The sequence below is a fragment of the Anabrus simplex genome, chromosome 3 (genome assembly GCF_040414725.1).
Source record: "Anabrus simplex isolate iqAnaSimp1 chromosome 3, ASM4041472v1, whole genome shotgun sequence".
Taxonomy (NCBI): domain Eukaryota; kingdom Metazoa; phylum Arthropoda; class Insecta; order Orthoptera; family Tettigoniidae; genus Anabrus; species Anabrus simplex.
In genome coordinates this window covers 404,131,381-404,157,623 of record NC_090267.1, presented here as the reverse complement: position 1 = coordinate 404,157,623, position 26,243 = coordinate 404,131,381, and positions in this window count along the sequence as shown.

Sequence of the window (26,243 nt, the reverse complement as noted above, 5' to 3'; positions counted from 1 at the left end):
CACATACCTCTACATTGATAACGGGTAAGTTTTTTGTTACGTCAATTTATTCTCTTCGATATGCGTTTCCGTTCCCGTTCAAAAACATTCAGTTTGAGAGTTTATATAATTCTTTTTCTGCCGTCATATAGGGCATATCTTCCTAGATTTTATAGGCTTCTATCTTCATCAACAAAGCCATGCAGACAGGACCAACTAGGCAATGTTCTAGAACTGTAACAACGACAGTGCGTGAGAATAACTAAAGTAGTGATTTATAAGCCAGATTCCACTGACAGCTCTTCCCATTAGAGAAGATAAAGGCTGTACGTAGTACAAATGGTTAGGTTTCAGCTTAATATCTCAACTATTTTTCTTTTTTTGCTCAAACAGTAAGGGGTATTTCGTAATTCTGTTCTTATCGTAGTATTTGCCTCAACTGTACAAAATATTAACCAATATTCTAGTAAATTATACGCTTGCGTTCATCACATGTTGAGTGTCATTTATAGTGAGTTATATGAATAGATAATTTTAAAATGGAAGTAGACAGAATGCGAACACCAGCATGTACTACTTTTGCTATGCTCAAATATCAGTCCTGAGAACTCACTCTGAAATGCTTTCTGCTATGATATAGTTTGTAGCTGACAGAGATAATATAAGTGCTTAAAAAGATCATTTCGGCATTTATCCAATACGATTATCATTATTCTTATTATTATTTGCGTATGGGCCCTGTTGGATCACGCAGTGCTTTTATGATTCGCTTGTCGTTTTTTATTTTCCGTGAGCTCTCTTCCTTTCTTCAGCCCACTTGTTTCCTGGACTCCTTGGAACTTCATTCTCTGGTTGTACTAACCATATGATTACTTTTGTACTCAATAGATTTCACTCTATTACTTGTGATGTACCTATCTGGGCTTTCTCCAGGTCCTTTTAGACTTCTTTTAGACTCTTCAATTTTCTGCTGTATTTCATGATCTTGTGTGTAAGCGTTTTTGCTGAGAGTCTTTGAACGTGTCCATAAAATTTCAATCTTCGTTTTGTTCTCCGTTGCTTTAGGGGACTTCAGTCTGTATCCGTCTTCAGTGTTTCCTGGACCAAGAATTTTTTGTTTATGATCTTTTGTTCTTCCTTCAGAATGTTCTCTAGTTCCCCCGTACTATTGAGTACCAGGGTTTCGCTCGGGTACAAAACTTCAGCTTTAATCAAAGTATTGTAGTGCCTGATTTTTGTTGTTTGTGGACATGCATTTTTTATTGTTCCCCAGAACGCTTTCTTGAGTTTCTATAGGCAAACTTTCTGTCTTCCTTTTCTAACCCTCTTGGTTTTACAATTTCACCAAGGTATTTGAAGTGTGGAACTTTTTTATCTGTTCGTATTCTGCATTTAGTTTCTGAATGTTGAATCTAGAACAAATGGAACTAAAATATGATTGATTAATATATATTGCATTTAAACTAATATGAACAGAATGTACGGCGTACAGTATATCTCATATTATCCAATATTGTGATTTAGTTTCTCACTTGACTGACCCCAGTTTTATACCCACCTCTGCCAGGAACTCAGGACTGATGTAAGAGATTTCACTGGTATGTATACGCAGCTCTATATGACCAAGAAGGGATTCAAAATATCAATAAATTTACATTGAGCAATTGCCACAAATGCAAAAAGTCTCATGCTGATTGTAGAGTGTTATCTTATGCACCTGTGCTCTTAAGCAATATAGATCTATAAATGATGGTAAAATAGCGCCAGAATGTGGAACAGTAATCATTTTCTTCCTTTTAATAAGTGGATGTCTGAAACAAACGTAAAACACTGTTACACGATCTGCAACGTGACTGTTGAAGGCTACATCTGAAATTTAAAATGCACACGTAAAGAATTCAATAATAGTTTACAAGCGAGGAGTAAATAGATTTTCCTAATGTTTATGTCTACTTCCAAGAAGTTTCTGTACACCACCCGTCTCTTACTTTAATGGGCATCAACCTATTTTACTTCTTCATTATTTTCGAAATCAGTTCAAATATAATTTGTTTAAGTGAAACGTACAGATCTATCATTTCGGGGTCTGACGTCATATAGCTTTCTTTACAGTAAAGTGATAGAGGAGAGTTTGAAAATTATGTGCTTATCCCAATAACTGATTAACTAACTAAGTGTTGACTTAAATAAGAACTATTGAACTTCCAGATTATCATCTGAAATGTGCGCTCCATTAGCACGGATTATTTACGAAAAACCACAGAAGGACACCTTAACATATCAGGAGAGGATCAGATTGATTTCCGAAGAAATGTAAGAAGACTTGAAGCAATACTGACTCCACGTCAGGTTGTAGAATATGTATTAAGTCCAAATCTATGTATATGCCGTTTGCTCATTTACTGTTGATAGCGTTGATCGAACCATGTGCTTACATATTCCGAAGGAAATTTGACCTTACTAATAATATTAGAGGAGGGTTGGTTGCTTATTTTATGTGTAAGCTAAATTCTAGGACCACGAATAACTAAAGAGGTTACTTTGAAAATAAGGAGAAGAAGAACTCTAAAATTATACTGAGAAGGTCATGGATTCAATGCGGAAACGGAGGTTGAAATCCTACGTAAATTCATGAAAATGAACGGAAACCGATTGACCAAAACTGTCTTTGAACATATCGTAAGATTAATCCACAATAGAAGGGAGTTTAAGAGTCGAGTGGATAACCTCAAAAAAAAAAACAGCAAAGGTATAGGCTAAATCTTATAATATCCAAGGAGCAGATAGAGATGAGAAGCGAAAGGCCAGATGGCCAAAATTAGAAGCAGAAAGAAAGAAATGTTCAGGATTCAAAATGCAGTGACAGGAATGGAATGATGTGAAAGACAGATAAGTGTTATGAAGAAAGGAGTGAGGCAAGTTGGCATGTTCCCGTCTTTCTGGTATAGGAGATGAAAAAAGGGGAGGGAAATAAAAAACCAAGATGTGCCGATTATGCGATTTTATTACAATTTCGCCAGACGTAAAAAAATGATGGTTTGGATCTTAAATAACATATATCTGCATACTAACACAGTATGTATCAACAGTAACTGTCTAATTAATTGAGTGGGGGAGTGAGGTGGTAAGCCTCTTGTACATGAACAAAATCAAGATAATGTCATATGTTTTCTTTAATCTAGGACTTCGTAAGGATGAAATTTTATTTTACAGCGTCTATTTCGAATTCTTAGACATAAGCATATAGAGTGATTCCATAATGTTTATAGGCTGTTCGTAACGTCCTGCTGGGGTGCTCTGTTTTATTTCCGCACCTTACCTCGTACGGTGTAGCATGTGGTGTTAACATTTTACTTTTATGTATGAGCAACATCGTCTCTTCATGTTTTAGTAATATATGGAATGGTTATACATACACAATGACTCCTCATACTGAAAACAGAACATGTACCCACAGCTACTGCGGCATTCATACGTTCTCTTCCTTTATGCAGCTAAGTAGGGTAGTGAAATATTACTGACCTTACTTCACGGTAACCAGAGTTGTAGAAGAGCTTAGTGAAGGTACTAAGAGTTCATCACAGATAATTGAACAATGTGAATACGAGGTGCTAAACATCAAGAGTATGGTACTCTTATGTAATGTTAAGTAAAGGTACTGTTCAAAACACAATTTGATTCTTTTTTTACAAGTTGCTTTAGGTCGTACAGACACAGATAGGTCGTATGGTGACGATAGTAAAGGGCTAGGAGCTGGAAAGTAGTGGCCGTGGCCTTAATTAAGATAGAGCCCCAGCATTTTCTTGGTGTGAAAATGGAAAATCACGAGAAATCATATTCATGGCTACCGACAGTCGAACCTACAATTTCCCGAATGCATGCTCACAAACTGTAACATTAATGTGTTCCATAATATATACATACTGTATAGGGATCATTAATTAATACATTTTATAGTGTTCCTGAAATTATCATTGGATGGATTCATCCGGTATTTCAATTATTTTCGCAATGAAATAAGTACAAATTTTAATTTATATTCAGTTTAGTACCATTATATCTGCAATATCTAAAAAAAATCATGGCACTACAGTCCTTGAAGGGCCTTGGCCTACCAAGCGACCGCTGCTCAGCCTGAAGACCTGCAGATTTCGAGGTGTCTTGTGGTCAGCACGACTAATCCCCCTCGGCCGTTATTCTTGGTTTTCTAGACCGGGGCCGCTATCTCATCGTCAGATAGCTCCTCAATTCTAATCACGTAGGCTGAGCGAACCTCGAACCAGCCCTCAGGTCCAGGTAAAATCGCTGACCTGGCCAGAAATCGAACCCGGGGCCTCCGGGCGAGAAGCAGGCACGCTACCCCTACACCACGTGCCAGCCTGCAATATCTAGCAATGAATTATATTTATGTGTTGTGTGGTCTTGTTTCAGCCTGCTATACCTTATGTTTTCGAGAAAGGAAATATAATGCAATGAAGGTTCATGTTCTAATTGACCATTAGTCTTCTGGCATTAGCCTCGAGATGTACGTGTATAATTTTACTTTTCAAATAAATCACTTGCATTGATCTGGTTTCAGGCCACAGGTACCGTGATGAAAAGCTAACGATGAAATTACGTTGTTGAAAAAAAATATCCCCTGAAGGTGAAGGCAAAACAAGCGATTCATTGTAAGCCAGTTTTCGGTTTATTCAAGACTGATTTGTGGCGTATATATGAGATTTTAAATTATTTACTTCTTCGTATCATCAGTATTCTTAGCTAGAAAACTGCGGTACCGCGACAAAAATGAAGAATGCGCCATTTCATTAATACAGAATTAATATATTTTGAAAGGAACTGGAGCGTGGAAGGCTGTTATTAAATATTTCAGGCATTTTATAATGAGATATCGTCGGTAGAAAAGTAAGTGGGTGCGTTATCAAACTGTTGGCTTGTACAAATCGCTTTGTGATTACTTGTCGTATTTCGTGGGGATATATTAAGGATTACTGTACTTATAAAATATGCTAGTTATATTAAGTATTAAATTCAGGAATTCTGCCAAAGAATCAAATGAAAAATTATAACGAATTTTGTTATATTTGTCAGATTAATTTCTACGAAGCTTTTCTTTCTTCAGAATTTCACTGGAATAGAACTATTCATACGTGAACTTATTTTCACAATTACATTTGCAACGTATAATTGTACTTTTAAACACATCTTGAACATGAGAGAGCTTTCGTAATGGAGAAATGGCTCTATGCTCAACCCGGCGTGGCATATAACAGGGATGAAGTATGAGTAAAAGATTGTCGCTTCGAGGTGGGTACAAGTAAGTGGAAGCAATGCCAGACTCAGTTAGAAGTCACGTGGTCACCAACCCACACTTTCAAGGTAAGAGTCCGTGAGGTCCTCATTCAGTCGCTTCTCACGACAGATATGGGATACAGTAGATGTATTTTACCACTCCAACCCACTCCCTTGTGAATCTGAAAGCTGATAGACGGGTGACAACGCAACAGATCACTCGTCAACCCAATGCTGAACAAGAAAGACGTGTGAGCAGCCATTCTATCCATAACCATCTCCTCGCTATGCGATATAGAAGCCAACGTCACAGGAGGGTAACTCTCCTCAACACCCACCACACCGGGCGAGTTGACCGTGCGGTTAGGAGCGCACAGCTTTGAGCTCGCATCCGGGAGATAGTGAGTTCGAACCCCACTGTCGACAGCCCTGAAGACGGTTTTGCGTAGCTTCCCATTTTCACACCAGGCAAATGCTGGGGCTGTACCTTACTAAGGCCACGGAAAACCATATTTAGGGCTACCGACAGTGGGGTACGAACCCAGTACCTCCCGGATGCAAGCTCACGGCTGCTCGACCCTAACCGCACGGCTAACTCAGCCGGTACTTAAAGACGAAAAAGTAAAGAAAACGGTAGAAAGATTAGAACATACGCCTAAAAAATCCCTAAGATGACTTAGATAATAAGTCGGGATTTCGAAGAGCTCATCATGGCGGGCTGCAACAATGTTAAACATCTCCTGTCATAAGGTACGAGCTTATTTTCTTAGTTACTAATTCTAATTTTTAAAATTTTTAAATGTTATCTCTTATCATGCACGGTTGAAGTGAGCGAAGTGTTGTCCTTGTTGCTATGGCGCGGAGCAGGGAGTGATGAGGCGAATAATCTGGGCGCACCCACCGGCAAACCAATGAGAGAAACACGCTGTATAAGGAATGATCTTCGTTGGGATAATCACATTAATAACGTTGTATAGAAAGGATATAGATCTCTTCACGTAAATAAGAGGATATTTAGGCGTTGTGGTAGCGATGTAAAGGAGAGGGCGTATAAGTATATGGTAAAACCCCAATTAGAGTAAGGTTCCAGTGCATGGAAACAACACCAGGTTTACTAGATACGAGAACTAGAAAAGACTCGAAGGAAAGCAGCACGATTTGTTGTGGGTGATTTCCGACAAAGGAGTAGTGTTACGAAAGTGTTGCAAACTTTGGGCTGGGAAGACTTGGAAGTAAGGAGACTAGATACTGGACTAAGTGAATCTTCCGAGCTGTCGGTGGAGAGATGGATGGCGTCGAATGACGTTAGTAGACGAATAAGCTTGCGCGGAGCCTTCAAATGTAGCGAGTACCAGAATATGAAGTTAAAGTAGTAATTCAAGGTGACAAACTGGCGCAAATATTAATTTATAGGACGCAAAGAAAGGGGCTGGAATAATTCATCAAGGGAAATATTCAATGAATGCCTATGTTCTTTGAAAATGTTCAAGAAATGGCTAGGTAAACTATTGATAGTGAATTCGCCATCTGGGCGACAGTCCTAAACGCAGATCATTGATTGATTACTTGATCGATCATCTCACACCCGCATGCTCAGGTCACCCACGGGAGTCAAACAGAAAGAGCAGCACCAGGTGATCCGAACATGTCCTCGAACACTCCCGCCACAAAAAGCCATGCAGTAAATAAATGCTTAATTCATTTCAAACTTACTTACTAATCAAAGTGAACCAGCTCTGCCTCAGATGCAGTGCAAGATGTACGGCAATGCGGCACCCTTATATGTTACAGTACCAACCTGAAACAGAAGGAAAATATTATTGAATACTTCTGTAGCCTTACTTGTGAGTTGAGGGGATAGTGTGAAAATAAAAATCAGTAGTTTGGTCATTTTGTAGAAAATAATGTATGTTTTAATCTGAAAGAACTCAGTTTCATCTTCTTTGTTCAATACGAACTATTTATTTTGATCATGCTTTGTTTGTCGTTATGCACACTGCAAAAATGATCACATATTTTTCTGAAATTCCAATTTTCGTATTGAATCCGATTTTTCTCCCTTAACATTCTGCCAAATATAGAAAACGTTGTGTGGTGTATGTATAACTGTTATATTATGAAATCTGTCTATGAAATATTTGCTCGCAGAATTTTTTCAGGCGGTAGGAATCTTTAAGTGCCGGCTACGCGGTGTAAGGGTAGCTTGCCAGTCCCTTGCCAGGAGGCCCTGTGTTTGAATCCCGACCAAGTCAGCGATTTTTACCTGGATCTGAGGCCTGGTTCGAGGTCTATTCAGCCTGCGTGATTACAATTGAGGCGCTATCTGATGATGAGATGGTGACCCCTGTCTAGGAAGCCAAGAATAACGGCCGAGGCAATACGTCGTGAAAAATATACGTTGCTGGGCGCGTTTACCGTGCGGTTAGGGGCGCGCAGCTGTGAGATTGCATCCGGGAGATAGTGGTTCCAATCCCACTGACGGCAGCTCTGAAGATGGTTTTCCGAGCTTTCCCATTTTCACACCAGGCAAATGCCGGGGCTGTACCTTAATTAAGGCCACGGCCGCTTCCTTCCAACTCCTAGGCCTTTCCGATCCCATCGTCGCCATATGACCTATCTGTGTCGGTGCGACGTAAAGCCACCAGCAAGAAAAAAAAAGTATTTGTTTCGAGATTTTCCCCTTAACATACTCGGTGGAATGACATTTTGACTATATATATATGGCTTATGCCTTTGCTGGCAAGATGTAGTGTTACAGTTCACTATGTCTTCTGGTATAGGCTAGGGCCTATATCAAATTTGTTACTTTCATTGACCTGTCTCAGTCTCACCCTTGGCTTTGACAATATGAAAGTGACTGAGGTATGAGGGATGCTAGTAATAACATTGCTAATGCAGCCAGTCCCTGTTATGAATGGTGTGAAAATATCGTTCATAGGGTCGGTTGGTGCATACATTTCAGTGGGCTTGGCAGACCGATATGTAATAGCAACGGCTGGCTCGGTGAGGAAAGCAACGGGAAACTACCTCACTCCTCATTTCTCTAGTACGCCTCTTCAATAACGCCTAGGCTATTTATGACAGCTGTTGGCGGAACTGCAGAGGATGAAACCAGCCATTGGGCTGAATACCCAACATACAACATACATATATGGGTTAACGTTACTAATGAACGTACAAACGTCCTAATCATAGACTGTTATGCCGCTCAGCAAGCCCCTGCGATTTAACTAAGTGCTTCAGGACGCTTTATTTGCCACTTGCTGTGTGGCTTGTTTTAAAATAAAGTACAGTATTCCAAAAATCAAATCACCCCTTATGTGTTTTACAAATTGAAGGAGTTTTAGGAAGCTGTGTGATAATCGATTCTCCATAATTAATATATTATTTGTTAGAATTTCAACTACGCAAAATTTTATGATGAGGCCCCCTCTCCGAAAATAATAACTGCCATTTTTTATAATACCACTATAAATGGTCCGTTATTGGACTTTCACCCTTATATTATTTTGTTAGTAATAGGCCTACTTGGATTTGATAGCGAAAAGCTTTAAATATACATTTTTTGCCTTCAAGACACGCACTCTACTTCTGCACAGAGACGTGTAAGTAGCCCACAGGAATCGTAGGGATAAAATATAATTCCATTAACAATTAGTACATTTTTTTATAAAATGTGCTCATAGCCCTGTTTTAATATCTATATACAAAAAGTTTTCAAAAATACATTTGTCCGGTCCGTTCGGCCGTTCTACTGGACCGATTTGCTTCCTTCCCGTTTTGCTTCTCTCCGGAATTACCTGCTGGTGAATCATCAGATACTGATATGTCTCTAGTTTCAGTCAACTTAAAATAATACTGAAGTTAAATGACCACTCCAACAATAATGCAGGCGAAGCCTTACCTTAGCCCGCAATACATTCTGTACTTAGCGGGTTGTTAAGCGATTAACACTTTCATTAATATTCTGATATATGTGATTTTCAGCCTTAGTAATGTAACTGCATGCTGCCATGTTTGATTACTTCGTGTCAAGCCAGAGAGTACACATTTCCTCTGAGTATGGAAGAATACTTCTCTCTGCTAGATACAATTTCATTCTCTGACCTACCCCAGCTCCTAAATATATTCAACAGAAGGCAGAACGTTCCTAATAACTTACATTCTACTAATAAAAAACAGTCGACGTACGTACAGACGGGAAGGTATCAAGTTGACTAGCCTTCTACATGACCATTAATAAAACGCTGGGACGAACTATTGAAAAAAGTGGGCAGTTTATTTAACGAAGTGGTGTTCAGCCAGAGTCAATATATGTTGAACTGTCTCGGGCAAGATCGTTCGAAAATGTTCAGATCCAGATGCGGCCGAATGCTGAAAAACAGCGATTATTGTTTGGAAAGAAGTGTAAATAAACTATATTACGAATGAATCAATTTTTATGTACCGGTATTAAATATTCATCAAACTATTGAATATGGCAGGCAAACAAATATTAATACAACAGGCATATCAAGACGAGTTATCTGACCTAATTACATCGAATACTGCGGGGCTTCACGGGTCCACGAATTTTATATAACTTTTGAAACTTTACTGCATATATTGTCATGTCTTCCTGTCAACTCGTCATATTCTCCTGTTTTGCCAGTTTTAACTGCCGATTTAAGTGATTCTTTTTTAAAACTACCTTACACTGTGCAATAATGAGTGTGTGCAAAGCAATACACGGAATGGAAACACATCCATATACTTGCCCACACACAGTGACTCGTACGTCTCCACTAACGGTTGGCAATCAGCATAATTGTGTGCTTTGCATTGCAATTGTTAAGCGACAGTAACATGTCCACTAGATAGGAGACATTTCCATCACTACGCTAAGTGAGTCAACTTAGCTGCTCCTCTCTAGCATTCTGTACCTTATCAAAGATATTGCTATAGACTTTACTTTTGGTTGTGTACGAAATGACATGAAATGTATGTCCAGTGAAACATTTATAATGAAGGAAGCAATGCTAATGTTATTCATGACATCTCTCATCTCGTAGCTCGATACATACAGCTTAGTGCAACAGCCCGTCTCCTTAACCCCAAGACTTCTCACCCTAAAGTTTTCAATATTTTTGTAACAATATTTTGCCAGAATCACTTAGAACAAATTGTGCTGCTTTCTTTTAGATCTTTTCTAGTTCTCCAATCAAGCAATCCTGGTAAGTGGGACACTTACGAATTGGAACCATACGCTAATTAGGATCTGCCAGTTGGGAGAAGGCGTGGTAGAATGTCATTACCAGACGAAAAATACTGAACTGAGTTTTTAAAAACAAGGAAAGTTCATAATATGAAGTCACATTTGAAATTCAAAAAGCAAATTTACGGGAAGAGGAAGAGAAAGAGGATATAATAGGGATTTGTATAATTTACCAAGGGACATTCTCGATAGATTTCCAACCTCTTTGAAATCATTTAAGAGAAGACCAGACAAACAACTGACAGGGAATCTTCCACCTGAGTGACAACCCTAAATGCTGCTGATTGATTGATTGATTGATTGATTGATTGATTGATTGATTGAATGATTGATTGATTAATGAGAGTTCCGAATTGAAACTATCCTCACCTAGAACTGCTTTCAGAGGTTCTTTCCTGTACACGAGTAAAAGCAGCGTTGACTCAGGAAATTATTTTCATGGGTTGGAGGTAAGTGACGAAATTAGTGACAGTGGTTGTTGTAAAAATGCATTTATGTATTTTTCGTATGGTTGAATTATAATATATGTTAAAATTACCTTCCTACGTTTGTATAGTCGTTCAACACAGAATGAACTCATAACAGTTTTTGTTCCCAGCATTTAATATTTCATCAGATTTTTCTTTTCTTTATCTTAATTTTTTTACATTATGGCTTAGCGACGATGGGAGAGGAAAGGGCTTGGAGTGGGAAGGAAGCATACGTGGTCTTAATTAAGGTACAGCCTCAGTATTTGCCTGGTGTGGATATAGGAAACCACGGAAAACCGTCTTCACGGCTGCCGACGGTGGTGTACGAATCTCCCGAATTCAATCTCACAGATGCGCGCCCCTAACAGGCAATTTAAATTATTAACGCAATATAATTCACATCCGATGTATATACGAACCCCGAGGATACCAAACACAATCATTATAACTTCAGGTTCAATTGTTTCTGTGAGAAGTGTACCTGCAAGGAATTTATACAATACTATACCGGTTGGTACACCCCGACCCCGCATTTTTAAATTGTGCGCCAATTGCAACTCCTCTACAGGAGAAAGCCTGAACTTTATAAACTGTATTAAGTCAGCAGTTTCTCCGAAGAGGGCTCTGTGTGAATTTTGATGTGTTTTTGTTTATAATTGATCAAGAAGTGTGAGCATTCTCTACCTGATGTCTCTACTAAAAACTATGAGTACGCACTCTGGTGTAAAGGTATGAACTTTCTTGAAGAAATTTAGCATTCATAAGTTTTGTTTTTACTAAATTTTGTTCTGTGGTTTGGGGGTTGGCAACAGTTATCCTTTCTTTCCGCCTGTTTTGAATTTAACCAATAACTAATTTTTGTAGTTAATTTCTGACCAATAGTGTCTTTCTTTCTCGATGTTGATGTGTAACTTTCAGCTATCCAATAAAAGCCAAAGGGTGTGTCTACTCATTCCTGAAAGGTCTCGAATGTTCCACGAGGGTATATAAACTGCTGATTGTTTGTCTCGGTGCCACTTCAGTAACATCTCTCTTAGTGTGTGAATATGTAGCAGGGGGCGGGAAGCGCCTCTTTCTTCAAGCAGCAGTTCTTCTACAAGGTAATGGCCTGTTAACATCTTCATTTCTTGCTAGCTCAGCAGTTTAATTCTCGGGGAGGGTTTGAAACCTTTAGTATGTAACCTACCTTTTTAAATGTAAATTCTTTTCTGTCTAGGTAAAATCTATAAATTACTGTAAAGCGGGGATAGAGAGTGCTTCTCCCTCTCGAACTCCCCTTCATTTTTGAAAAGGAGGTGACTACGTTTTCATAACCGTTCTTCTCTTCGTTCATATAGTAAAGTTTTCTCATACGTGTCACCTCCCTAGCTTGGGATTAGCCCCTGTATGATCGGCCTAGCGCCACATAGGTTTTAGGCAAAACTTGGTGTAGGAGTGCAAGTTATCGCCTCCATTCATTTTGTATTTTGGGCCATTTTCTTAACCTGTTTTGTTTTCTTCATGCGAAGGCCCTGTAGATTGGGTATTAGTTACCCCTGTTTCCTTGTGTGCCTTAAGGGCAGATAGAAATGAAGTTTGTTGTAGCCTTTGATAGGCTTGTAAAATTGAGAGCGGGTCTGCTCTTTTTCTTAACATTGTAATTAGGAGCAAGTGCTCCTCGTACTTGGGGGTTTTCTGCCCTTCAGCAATTGTGGTTGTGAGCTGAGAGCTCAGGAATTAGACTTGGGGCTCGAAGCCCAAATCTTGTAACAAACTGTAATTTGTTAATTTGTTAATCTGCTACTTGGTACCTGTTATACTCTGTTAATTGTTGATTTTGAAAAGAAAATATAACCTTTGTTAAAGTTTTAAATTAACTTTAATTCTGTAGTTGAGATCTATTCCAGACCGCACCTTCTTTCACCTCTAACTACCACGGATATAACCGTAACACCATGCGATCGTTCGTTTTCCTTGTGTGTGTGTGTGAGAGAGAGAGAGTGAGTGAGTGTGAGTGTGAGTGTGTGTGTGTGTGTGTGTGTGACAGTACGTGTACTTTTTACACCCAACAAATACCAAACTTTACAATTTAATGTCCAATCCCCGTATCCATGCACGTGCTGCTTGTATGGCAGCCTAGAAGTAGCTAGGATTTCCCTGATAAGTTATCAGCTTGAAGTCTTTCACAATGTGATTCTTGGCCTGGATCTCGGGCTACAGTCATACTGGGAAATGAAAATCTTACCCTAACTGAACAACACTGGGTCGTCGTTTCTTGTCTCAAGATTCAAACTTGCCACGAAAGCTAAGATTTTATTTTTAACTATGCCGTGGTGTAAGAAAGAAAGATTTAGTGCACATCAATTCGAACAAGTTGTGCGTGCAGATTCGATGTCCGGTGTGAACCCTGTTAAGCGTCCTACTAACATGGTGCGGACAATCAGTGTACAAATACGTGGAAAAAATGGAAAGAGGGCAAGTGCAATTAAGAGGTATAGACTAAGTTAGGTGCGAAGTCAATAGCTAAAGCTTAGCGTATGAGACCGTTTCTGTAGCGGAATCAACCGAAGCGAATGGAAGAGGTTAAAGTACCTAGAAAATGATGGAACCGACCGAGTTGGCTACATGGTACAGATTGTACCATGTGTGTTGAAAGATGAATGAATGAATGAATGAATGAATGAATGAATGAATGAATCCGTCTCCAATGATCTACATTTACGGTTGTCGCCCAGGAGGTTGCATATTCCCTGTCAGTTGCTAGCCGAGTCTGTTTTTTCTTAGATGATTTAAAAGTATTTGATAATGTATCGAACATCTCTCTGCTTTGGTAAATTATTCCAGTCCCTAACTCCTATTCCTACAAAATAATATTTGCCAAATTTATCTCCATTTTGCGATCTTTCCTACTTTCAAAAACTTCATTCAAGCTTTTTTGTCCGCTAACTTCATTCCACACCACCTCCCCAGTACTAGAGTGATGTCAGTTGGGAAGAAATCTAAGAGGACAATGTCAGATTGGGAATACAAAACTGGAACATCTGGATCACTTCAAAGATTTACAATATGTTTTCTCCCACGATGGTAGTATATAAAGTAAAATCGACTCAAGGTGTAGCAAAGGTGGTGCAGTGAGCTCACAGAAGATCACTGTTTTTCTGTGAGAAGATAGTGAGCTCTAAGACCGACCGACCAACCGACCGACCGACCGACCGACCGACCGACCGACCAATCAATCAATCAATCAATCAATCAATCAATCAATCAATCAATCAATCAATCAATCAATCAATCAATCAATCAATCAATCAATCAATCAATCAATCAATCAATCAATCAATCAATCAATCAATCAATCAATCAATCAATCAATCAATCAATCAATCAATCAATCAATCAATCAATCAATCAATCAATCAATCAATCAATCAATCAATCAATCAATCAATCAATCAATTAAATACAAATGATCTGTCGCCCAGGTGGCAGATTCCCTAACATTTCTTTACCTAGTCTTTTCTTAAATGATTTCAAAGAATTGAAATGTATCAAACATCTCCCTTGATAAATTATTCCAATACCTAATTCCTCTTCATATAAAAGAGAATTTGTCCTCTTGCATTCCAACTATATCTTTATTCTGTGATCTTTCCTACACTTAAAAACCCCAGTCAAGATTATTCGTCTGCTAATGTCATTCCAAGCCACCCTGACAGCTGGAAACATTCCGCTTACTCCAGCAGCTCGTCTCCTTACTTCCAAGACTTCTCAGACAAAGTTTGCAACATTTCCGTAAAACTATTCTGTAATAATCTGTAAATTGCTCCGTTTCCAGGTGTCTTTACTGTATGGGAGGGACACTTGCGTAAATTAGGTAAGTTGGAAGGGACATTAAAATAGCAAGAATGATTGTTTACACAGGAAGGTAGAACAATGACAGAACGCACTCCAAAGAAGAGATGAAGGTTATTGTGAACGAATTCGTCCGATGATGCTGTGTGTATGAACTGGCTTCTGTGGGAAGTTCCTGTACATAGAATAAAGAAAAGTAGCCACGGACGTAGGCGTAAAAGAAGCTCAGAGTGACGGTGAGTACCCTGAGATTTGAATGGATTTATGATAAAGAGTTTACTGAACGGAGTGGCCTCACATATTAACGCGCAACAGGTTTAGAGGCAAACTCTGTATTCTTGAGATAAGTGTGTTCGAAACCTACCACCGGATCTCTTGAGAATGGTTTTCTCTGGTTTTCCATTTTCACTTCCCGACAAATGCCGGGACAGATTCCATTCATAGTCGATTCATTCCACCTCCTTACTCAATTTCATACACCATCATTAATTTCACCTTCATAAGATCCTTTTCTGAGGTTGGAAATGAAAAGGACACTCGGACGTAAAAACATGGCGCATAATTTTATCTCACCTTATCCCTGACCCTGTATCAAGAACCGGAACTAAGAGGTAGACACACAATGATAAGGAATGTGGAACAAAACGTGGAACAGAGCTGAAACCGGAGCAGCAGCTTAGTTTATCATTAGAGTGAGGATTTATGGACACTCAAAACACCCAAATTAGGCAGGCAACACTTAAAAGTCACAAAATAAGCACTAAAATGGCAAAAATAGGCACTAGAAATCAACCCATATATACCATAACAGTTAAAATTATTCAGCATATATGAATCATGCCATTTCATTCTCAGCTAAAGGAACAAGTGATCACCAAAAGAAGGAAAACGTAAATAAATTAAATTACATACATACATAAATATCTTTATTGCTCACCCTAGTATACACCATCAGCTTACAGGTAATAAAGACAGAAGGATAGAAAAGAAAAAAAATCACCACTCTCTCTCTCCTAAAACTACTTAAATAGATTAACTACCTCTGCATCTACTCCGCATCATCCCACACGTGTGCGGATAGCCAGCACACATGCAGGATGCCACCACACTACAAACTACCCTAAACAACTAACTCGAATCCACCAGCTAAAAAACTAATTAAAAAGAGATAAATAAAACTATAAATAAAAATATATATTAGGCTGGTCGCAGTGTCAGCCCAGGTAAGGAGCACAAGCCAATCAACCGTTTGACACTGCCACCAGCCTCGCCACGTGAGAAAGGTAAACAAATTATTATTATTATTATTATTATTATTATTATTATTATTATTATTATTAGCTCTTCTTGGGTGAAATCTGGTGGTCTTTCCATTAAAACACACCAGGAATGGCTAAAGCATTCTTCCAGCCGGATACCTCTGAGTTGTACTGTGAAATTTGACATCAACCTCTTCTCCGATCGTTCCATTAAGGTTAGCAATAGTCACCCCAACCTCAGAAACAATCCCTACAGCCTTCATAAGAAGTAATTTTCTCTCTTCGAGCTGCTATATTTAGGAAGGAGCAGTTCAGACTTGGATGAAATGCACATGAGACTCCTGAGAATCCAGGGGTTGGCCAGTGCAGGGTGCAGTTCCAAGGCCAGTTCGCTCCAAGAAGAATCAGAGGACAAAAAGAACGCTGTTGTTCTTAAATCACATTAAAGTGTCTGTTTTTCGTAGCTACCTGCAAAGAATGCCTGCTTTCGGCGGCTATCTGGTAAAGAAAACTAACAAAGTAAAGATGGGTGGAAAAATAGACACTTAGTGTGCAAATATATTTAAAATAAGCATTAATGCATGAAACAAGCATTTAATGGCACTATAATACCATCTATTTCGTTCACAAATCGACTGAAACAGATTTTAGACTTAAGAGCTTACAATTTTTGGTTTAGGATACAAAATAGGCATTTAATCCTCGCCTTATTTATCACATATTCTAAAAGACTGAACAATGAAAGGGATACCAGCCTACAGTTGAACCTATTCATTATATCTTTGGAATACATTGTAACATTTTGATAATAATAATAAATAAATAAAATATATAAATAAAATTACTCAAAAACTTAATAAAATTAATAAGCATAATTAACCGAAATGTCCGTAGTATGGGCGCCAGAGTTCACCAGAATGGATCCCTCGAATTTAGATAAGAGCATGATAGACTTTATATCCCAGGGCGTGTACATAATGCTGCGTACTGGTACACCTGCTGCAGGCCTTACCTAACCTCCTGAAAACGACTAATTCGGTAGGAACTGCACCTAGGTTTATCAATAACACTGATTCTAAAATAGCTAACTATATTCTGAACAAATTCCGTGCATGAGCACCTCATCAACATACAACATTATACATATAATACACACATAAAATATTGCTGGAAGACTCCATATTTACAACAACAACAACAATAATGAAAATCGTGGGAAAACGAAAGTGAGAACTAAGCTACCATTTGCAGATAGTCCGATGAACAATGTACATGTATGAAGATAAATACCCTTCACTGTCTCTATATCAATTCGACTTACCGATTCTCATAATCGGCAGTTATCACATCACACAGATACTGTACCTTGTACTACTGTGTTCACATATTTTAACACTTGTTGTAAAGATATATACACACGTCTGTCGATCCTCAACATATAAATTTATGGAAAGTCTGAGATAGCTTTCACCAACATATAATGCTAGGCCGCCACAAGTGCTGCAATACTTAATGCGCAAGCACTCTCCACAAACATAACACGACTACGCTCCACGAACGTTTGAAGTCCAGTCCATTGCTGCCGTGTCACTCCCGTACCGTGTATCAGCACCACTTCCTTCCCGTACAGTGCCTCAGTTGTAGTTGTAGTTGTAGTTATCTTCCTTCTCGTTCCTTTACAATCACCTCTACAATCACCCTTACAATGTTTCTTACAATCTCCTCTACAATCATCTGGTTGCCGCCGTATGACCAACCTTTATAGACATCAACATCCCCCTCCTCTCAGATGAGACGTCTGGATTGGTGCTTGCCAGCCAATCATGAGTGATCTCAAATCAAGCCCAAGCCCTGAACTACTTCTTCCTCCCAAGACAATAACAAACTCTGGGGAGTTTTCATGAATCACCAAACTTTCCCTGGTACAACAACAAGCTCATCTCATCAGGCTGGGATATATACATGACAAATGGAATTTCCTGACACAAGTACATCACAACAGACACTGGGGTAGCCAGATGACTCATTCAAATTACCAGAGTTATTACAGCAATGTTTTCCCACTCGTGCAAAACAAATTACTCATACCTACATATGTGGATATCTTCCAGCTTACCAATATAAATGGCAAAGTATACAAATGAAATAATAATAATAATAAAATAGAATACTGACAATAATATCTCTAACTTCTACATATAATTCGGGGGTGTGATATATGTACTATCACAACATATGTAAATATTTCCCAATGATTGTGAGCACAAGTCGGCAGCTACGTTAGGCAGGATCTCACAGATCAGCCAATTACTGCAGCACTAGATCAATAGCATGAATGAATTTTAATGGATGCAGTAGAATGTTGATTGATTGCCCTCGGGATCATTTAGTTATCTGCAGTGTATTCTATGGAGTACGGACGGAGCACTGCAGTATGGCAGCTGTTACTTTTGACATCCGAGTAAAGACACGAGTTGAAGAATTACAATGTACTTCGGTGGAGAAAGGAATAGATGTAATCATACAGTCTTATAATTTGGAAACGATTATCCTAGACTAATATTACAAGAATGCGTGAAGAAACGCACACATAGTGAGGTACAATGGTACAATTTTGCTTTATGTCGCACCGTCACCGATAGGATTTATGGCGACAATAGTATAGGAAAGGGCTAGGAGTGAGAAGAAAGCGTCCATGTCCTTAATTGGCACTCCAGCATTTGCTCGGTGTGAAAATGGAAGACCACCCTCACGGCTGCCGACAGTAAGGCCCGAATCAATCATCTCCCGAATGTAAGCGCAGGTCTACGTGATCTATGAGCGCAGCCACACGTTCGATAATGAGATAAATTTAGCTACATTCCTACTGTTAATGTCCCGGAAGTTACCTGAATATTGGTATCCTAAATACAGAGCAAGTAACCTAAAACACGAAAATTAAAGGATATATATCGCTAAAATATAATACATCGTTTGTATTTATTTATTTATTTATTTATTTATTTATTTATTTATTTATTTATTTGCCGTGGAAAATCTACGACAAGCAGAGATTTGACATTTTTAACGTATTCCTAGTTGAATCTTAACAGGTAAAGCCCTGCTTTCATTAATTATGTATGTTACTAATAACCTTTTTATACATTAATTAATAATCTGTTTATTTCATAGTTACCAGATATTTATTTCATTCACTTAAAATTTTAGGGAATACGAGGATTTCGCTTTACCAGCAATAAAACGTGAACCGTATATTAATTTGTGACGTTCCGGAAACACTCACTTTCATCCGCTCGTCACAAACATCACAAAACAACACTACCAAACAATAACTCACTAAACTCAAATGCATATCCATTTCCACCAGTTCATTAAGGGAAATAAATGCATATTTCCTTTTCCGAATCCATAATTTATGAACCGACGAATTATGAGCCCTCTCAAATCATAATTCGATCCATAATATTCATTTTCGGAAAGGAAAAATATAATTACAGTACTCCAATACTTCAAATAGGCTTTCAGCTAGGTACGTAAGTACGTATTGTATATGACAAAGGGATGTTAAGAATGGAACAAAAATCGCCAATCGGATTCCGGTGGGATCCGACCCATAAGATGCTGGATTCCACCAGTTCAGCTACGGTGGCCTTACTCTGTATTTCATTCAACCTCTGTCTTGAAGTTTTATAAATAATGATAAAAATAATAATAAGAAGAAATATAATAAATAGGAGAAGTAGTGGAATTCTCTCGAGAGACCTACTACTGAGTTTAAATTAATTTTATCGGATAATCACTGAATGCACCACCATAAATCTTTTCTATGCCAACATTATTCTGCTTATGTGTCAAATGAAATTTTCTGTCCTTCAAAAATCTCTGCAGAGTTCGAACCGAACATCCAGAGGCCGACACACTACCACTGATCCACATAGGGTACTGTTATATGACTGGTCCCCTATGACCAGTTTCATTTCGGTAGGACTGCGTAGGACTTTTTAAGCCTCGAGAGGTCAATTTAGGAGCAGACTGATATAAGGTAGTGTTCCCAATCAAGAAAGCCAAGCTTTAAGACGGAGGAAATTGTCAGGTCATCAATTAGTGATGTGTACCACAGGGATGATTTTCGTTTCAAAATGTGTCTACAATTTTTTGTCTACTATGAACACGTTTAATTTCTCCAGACTATAGAGTTTAAAATATATAGGAAATGCAAAAGTAATATCCTATCTGCATTCACATTAATGAAATAGATGTTTGGTTTTCGTGAATGGAAAGTTAGGAAATCAGGTAATTAATGTATATACAGTAGTTGTAGGTAAAGTAGAGAACATTTCTACCATGAAATACAGATGAAAAATAAACTCCTTATCCCTTTGCGAAATATACCTCCCAGCCATGCCCATCCTTCAATGGCTACTAATTTCATATAGCAACCAGCCTAAATATATAGCCTGCACGGTTGCTAGGTAACACTGTCTGACCACCCATCCATACCTTAAATGACTGCCTGTCCGGTTGCTATGGTTACACTTCCGTCCCACATTGTGTCGCGTCACATTACACAAATTTTCGGATAAACATCAGCCATGAGACACATTTATGTCAAAAGAAGGTAAATATTAGAATAAGAATTAATTTCAACAAATGGAAAGAACAACACTGATATGAAGACCAATACGATTCTCCAATGTTCAACGATTATTTGAAAACTTTGCATATATTCATTATGATTAACTTGTCAGTCGGTTAAATTATATCGTGGTGTGTTCATACAGCCATGTTCTCTCTCTCTCTCTCTCTCTCTCTCTCACACACACACACACACACACACACACACACACACACACACACACACTTGTTTTAACAAATAATATTTGTTATTCCAAAGCCTGGAATTGATGACGAACAGAAAACAAAAATGGGAACTGTCTATAAAAGCAGCCTCTATTACTCAACAATTTTGATGAAACATCTCGTGCATGTGAACAAATATTTACAGGCTACTTGTATAGTCCCTCGTACATCCTGCATTGAAATATGACTCTGAAGTCCTTAACATAAAAAAACCACAATGTATACAGAATGCAAAGCAAAAGCAAAGTCACCTCCGTACAGGCCATGAAGGCCCTTGGAGGAGTGGAAGGTAAAAGCTTCCACCATTGTTAATCTCGGCACATGATGGGGTAGACTGGTTAGCTCTATGCCCGGCCGCCTTTTCCCCCAGGAAGTGGAAATCTCATTTCTTAAATTTTACGACCAGAACTCAGCCATGCAGCCCCTTGTATACAGAATGGTCTCTGTTAAATTCCTCATGATCTTGTAACACCGAACTGTATTCCTCATCAGTGGTTTGAATTAGGAGACAGACAATACTGGTAAAATGAGTAATAACAATAGGTACTATCGAATAAAAATGCCATCTTCTCTGTACTTTCCATTGTCTCGTAACAGATTTACACGGAACACAATACAGATACCGTGTACTGCACCATCGTAAATCCAAATGTAACAAAAACTTCACTTGATGTGTAAAATCCCCCTGTGGGTGGGGGTGGTAGAATAACACCCACGGTATCCCCTGCCTGTCGTAAGAGGCGACTGAAAGGGGCCTCAGGGGCTCTGAATTTTGGAGCGTGGGTTGGCGACCACAGGGCCCACAGCTGAGCCCTGGCATTGCTTCCACTTGTGCCAGGCTTCCCACTTACATCTATCCTATCCGACCTCCCTTGGTCAACTCTTGTTCTTTTCAAACTCCGACTGTGTTACGTATGGAGGCCTAGAGAGTCTTTCATTTTCATGCCCTTCGTGGGCCGTGTCTTCCTTTGGCTGATACCTTCATTTTTCGAAGTGTCGGACCCCTTCCATTTTCTCTTCGTTAGTGTTATATAGAGGATGGTTGCCTGGTTGTATTTCTTCTTAAAAAATAATCACCACCACCACCTGATGTGTAAAACGTATATAAAATTCATATAGTTTGTACTATTATGAAAATTAACGTCACTTAATAACCATTATTGTGTACCGTGCAATAGCTACTACATCAATACTCTTCTTTGTTAAAGATAACATGAGATTACTCTCTGTATGACTCGCATTTTCCTTTTTGGCATGTGGCCTCCGAAGAGGCTTGGTGTAGGTCTTTCAATTTGACGCCGTATAGGTGACCTGCGTGTCTGTGAGGATGGGGCCATATCTATGATGAATTATAATGCTGAAGAAGGCACACACTCCCAGCCCCCGAGCCATCGGAATTAACCAATGAAGATTAAAATCCCCGACCCGGCTAGGAATCGAACCCGGGACCCTCTAGACCAAAGGCCAGCACGCTAACCATTTAGCCATGGAGACGGACATGACTCGCATGAAACGATGGTTTCACTGAGCAAACGCCAGAAAAGCCTTACCTCTTATTTTAGACTTTATTCTATCTTAAGTAGACTATGTATGGTTGGTCTACCCTCCCTCCATTTCCTTTTCATTTTCGGTTATAAAATATTTGCTTAGGTTGTTATGAGTACATAATAAATTTACTCCTTTTTATTCTACTCCTGAATGCGTTGTTACGTTACATTTGTTATGTTTCCCTCTAGCATTATGAGCTTCTCCTGACGGACAAAGATAATCAAATTTCACTTTTTTGTCCCTATGGATGTTCAATAGGACTATAAATTTGCCTAAAATAATTTCATCCTCTAACAAAATCACAAGGGTATGTATCACCAATGATCCATCAGGATGCTATGGAGACAAAATATTTTTAGTCTGTTATACTGTACTGAACTGTCTTATCACTTATCATTTGCGAGCAGACGTTTTACACTAAACATGCCTTTATAGCCCATTTAATGTCATACTAATATAACAAACCAATCAATTTATTAATCAATAAATCAATCAGTCAATCTATCTCCCTTGGATCTTCTGTTAATTCAAGCATATCAAATGAAGAACACATTCAAAGACATGAGAATATGATGTACACGAATACTTAGTTAATTTGAAGGGTACAATATATTCGTATAACTGATGGCCTGCCTACATGGCACTGCTGATATTTTTATTTTGTTTGTATAACTGATTGCATCTTCCTCGTTGAACAAAAGATGGTAACAGAGATAACTTTCTCTGACATCCTCTGGCCGTAGTCCAAATATTCTCCATATATCTCGAGAAGAGCTGAACTTAGATTACAGCATTGTGTTAGTACGCTTTAAAATATCAGAAGTAAAATTCGTGGGACTCCACGCTTGTAGCCGGGCGAACATCACTAGATTCACTATGAATCTTCCTATTCCGGAGAGTTCAAGTCCAAAGAATGGTAATTCAGTTGTACATCTCTTACAACAATAATTACTTCATCTCCGCAGTTCAAGTCCAGTACGAACCCCAGCTACCATGAGTGTTGTTACATCAAATGGTTTCCTTCCCACACTTCTCCAAGAACTTACTGGAATTGTATATACAGTAATTGTAGGTAGTCTAATATTAAATTTATCTTTAGCAGACTTAATACAAACCAGCTAATCAGGCTGTTGATCATAATACATCTTCAACCAATAAAACAGCACTCCTGATAGCTATGATTTCTAAGGCGCAGAGTCTTAATGGTTGGATGCCGTGTTTAACTGGTTCGAGTCCCATTGCCATCATACTGTCGGCTGGTTGTTGGGAGAAGTGATGGCATACAATTCTAATGAATAAATTACGTTCCAAAAGCCTGGATTCAATTCCAAACCACGCCGTAGTGTTTATATGGAGTAAGTTATATTCGTGTACTCGTTCCGAGGTGGTGCAGATTTTCTCAGACACACTGCCAATAGAAATGAGCTGTATGTTCATTTTTAACCGCAAACCAGTCCTCCTGACAATCTAAAATTTCTGGCAGTACTATGAGTCGACCCTGGGCCTCGGAGGATGACACCTAATTAGGCTGAATTTCATATATTCATATGAAATGGAGTGAGCTCGTATGATGCTGATGATGGTGGTTCATCCGTCGGATGTGGGGGTTTCGCCTTGAGCAGACCCCTTGGCGTTATCCGAGAGGAGTAGGATATGTCCCAACACCGTGTTATACTTACTTATTACCTCATCGTCATCATCATCGTCATCATCATTCTTTCATGGAAAACCGTGAGTTCCTGTTGACCTGCACCAGACCTACCACATCACCAATAAAATGAGTCAACGTTTCCACCAAAATCATATTTTCTCCAGAATATATCGTTTAACTGATTCTTTCCATGCTGAACACTAGGTATAAGTACGTTAGCACTTGTTTTTACTTTGCTGTACAACGCCGTTGAAGGGTAGTGTGATGATGGTGATTATTGTTTTAAGGATAAGTAGAACTAGGCAACAAACCCATTTTCCTCTAAGTGAAAAAGTAAGTGGAGTGACTCTTAAAAGAATTAAGGTATGAGCAAAAGAAAACGGAATTGACTTGAGGAGGGTTGCTTGCTAAGTATCACTTACACTTAAAACAATAATCACCAGAATACCACCCCTGATAGTCACGAAAGGCGTAATAATTAACGACACCCAAGGCCTCACAACCCGAGAAACGATATTTGGAGCTCCTTCGAGGAATCTATACATATGGAACCGCATTCAGTTTGAGGCAAATTATTGTTATGTTTGTCGGAAAAAATGTGTGTATGTTGCAGCATAGCTGTCAACCAGCCTTGGTATATATATATAAACGTCTTTTTTGGTCTTCTTTTACACTAAACCAGTTAGAGCGATATTTAGTACTAATTTAATACTAAGCCCGCTTGGTGGCCATGATCTTGTTGTTTTAAGGGGCCTAACATCGAAGGTCATCGGCCCCTAATGGTACGAAATGAAATAACAAAAATTTCAAAGGCATCCAATGACTAAATTAAAAATTAAAAATGACATGAAGAATGGATGGATGGATGGACAGGAACCCAACAAAACACAAAACAAACAAACAAAAACCAGTGGATCGGACTCAAAACAGATCGAACAGATCGAAAATAACATTATTACCGACCAAGGAACCACTCATAAAGCACAATGATGCTCGGTGTCTAAAGGGGTGCAAAATCCACGTCTAAGGCCCCACAGAATGGTACATGTCGCGAGTAAAATAGAACCATGGTATGTGTCATGTTGGGGTACTAATCAAAAGTAGCGAAGACTCACGGTGTTCCACAAAAGATGGTACTACTCACAAGTATTGCAATACGTACAAGTCTCACACAATGGCGCAACTCATAGCCAACGCAAACCGAGAAGGTTCCCCACCTAGGTGTACTAGTCACGGGCGTCGGTATTCCCGTGGTGTTCCTCACATAGTGGGTACTAATCACAGGCAACGCAGACCCACGGTGCTGCTCATATAGAGGTACAACTCACAGGCTACGCCCAGACCCAGGGTGTTGCTCACATGGGTACGACGCACGGGTACTGGAATCCACCAGGCCAGGCTTTTTACTGCTACTAATCACAAACCTATTTCGTACCTAATTTAGTGGTACTACTCGCAAGTACAGGCAACCTATGGTGTTCCCCGCGTGATGGTACGATTCAAAATTAGTTTCATGGTTCTAATTCAATCATCCCTTGGTCGCCCCTTTTAGTCGCCTCTTACGGCAGGCAGGGGATACCGCGGGTGTATTCTACATGTGCGTCCCCCACCCGCAGTGTGTGTGTTTGGTCCGCGAGAGGTATTTTATTTCCCTCAAGTCCGCCAGCAAGCCGGTTAGGACCCCCCTATCCGCCACCTGGGACGCGCCACGTGGGAGTATCTTCTCTCCCCCTGCTACGCCTGCGTAGCAGGTTCATGGTGTACCATGATTAGCTACTAAAGTGTATATAATAAAAACTATGCCTAAGGTTTAATAAACCTGTATGTTTTTTGTGAAGTGCCAAAAATTGCACAGTTTACACAATATAAAGGTGAACAGACATTTGAAAATAAACAACCTTTAGTACATATAGAACACTTGAATAAATAAACTGTGAAAGTTTCAATCTCCTGAATGTAGTAGAAGCTGAGAAGAGGTATATTAAGTAATAAAAATGCAAACTTAAGGGAAACAGCCTTCAAAGTTAGAGTGTCAAAATAAGCCTGTCCCATAACTTGGGTCATTCTTTCCCACTTCAAAATGGTCCAGTAGTTTACTT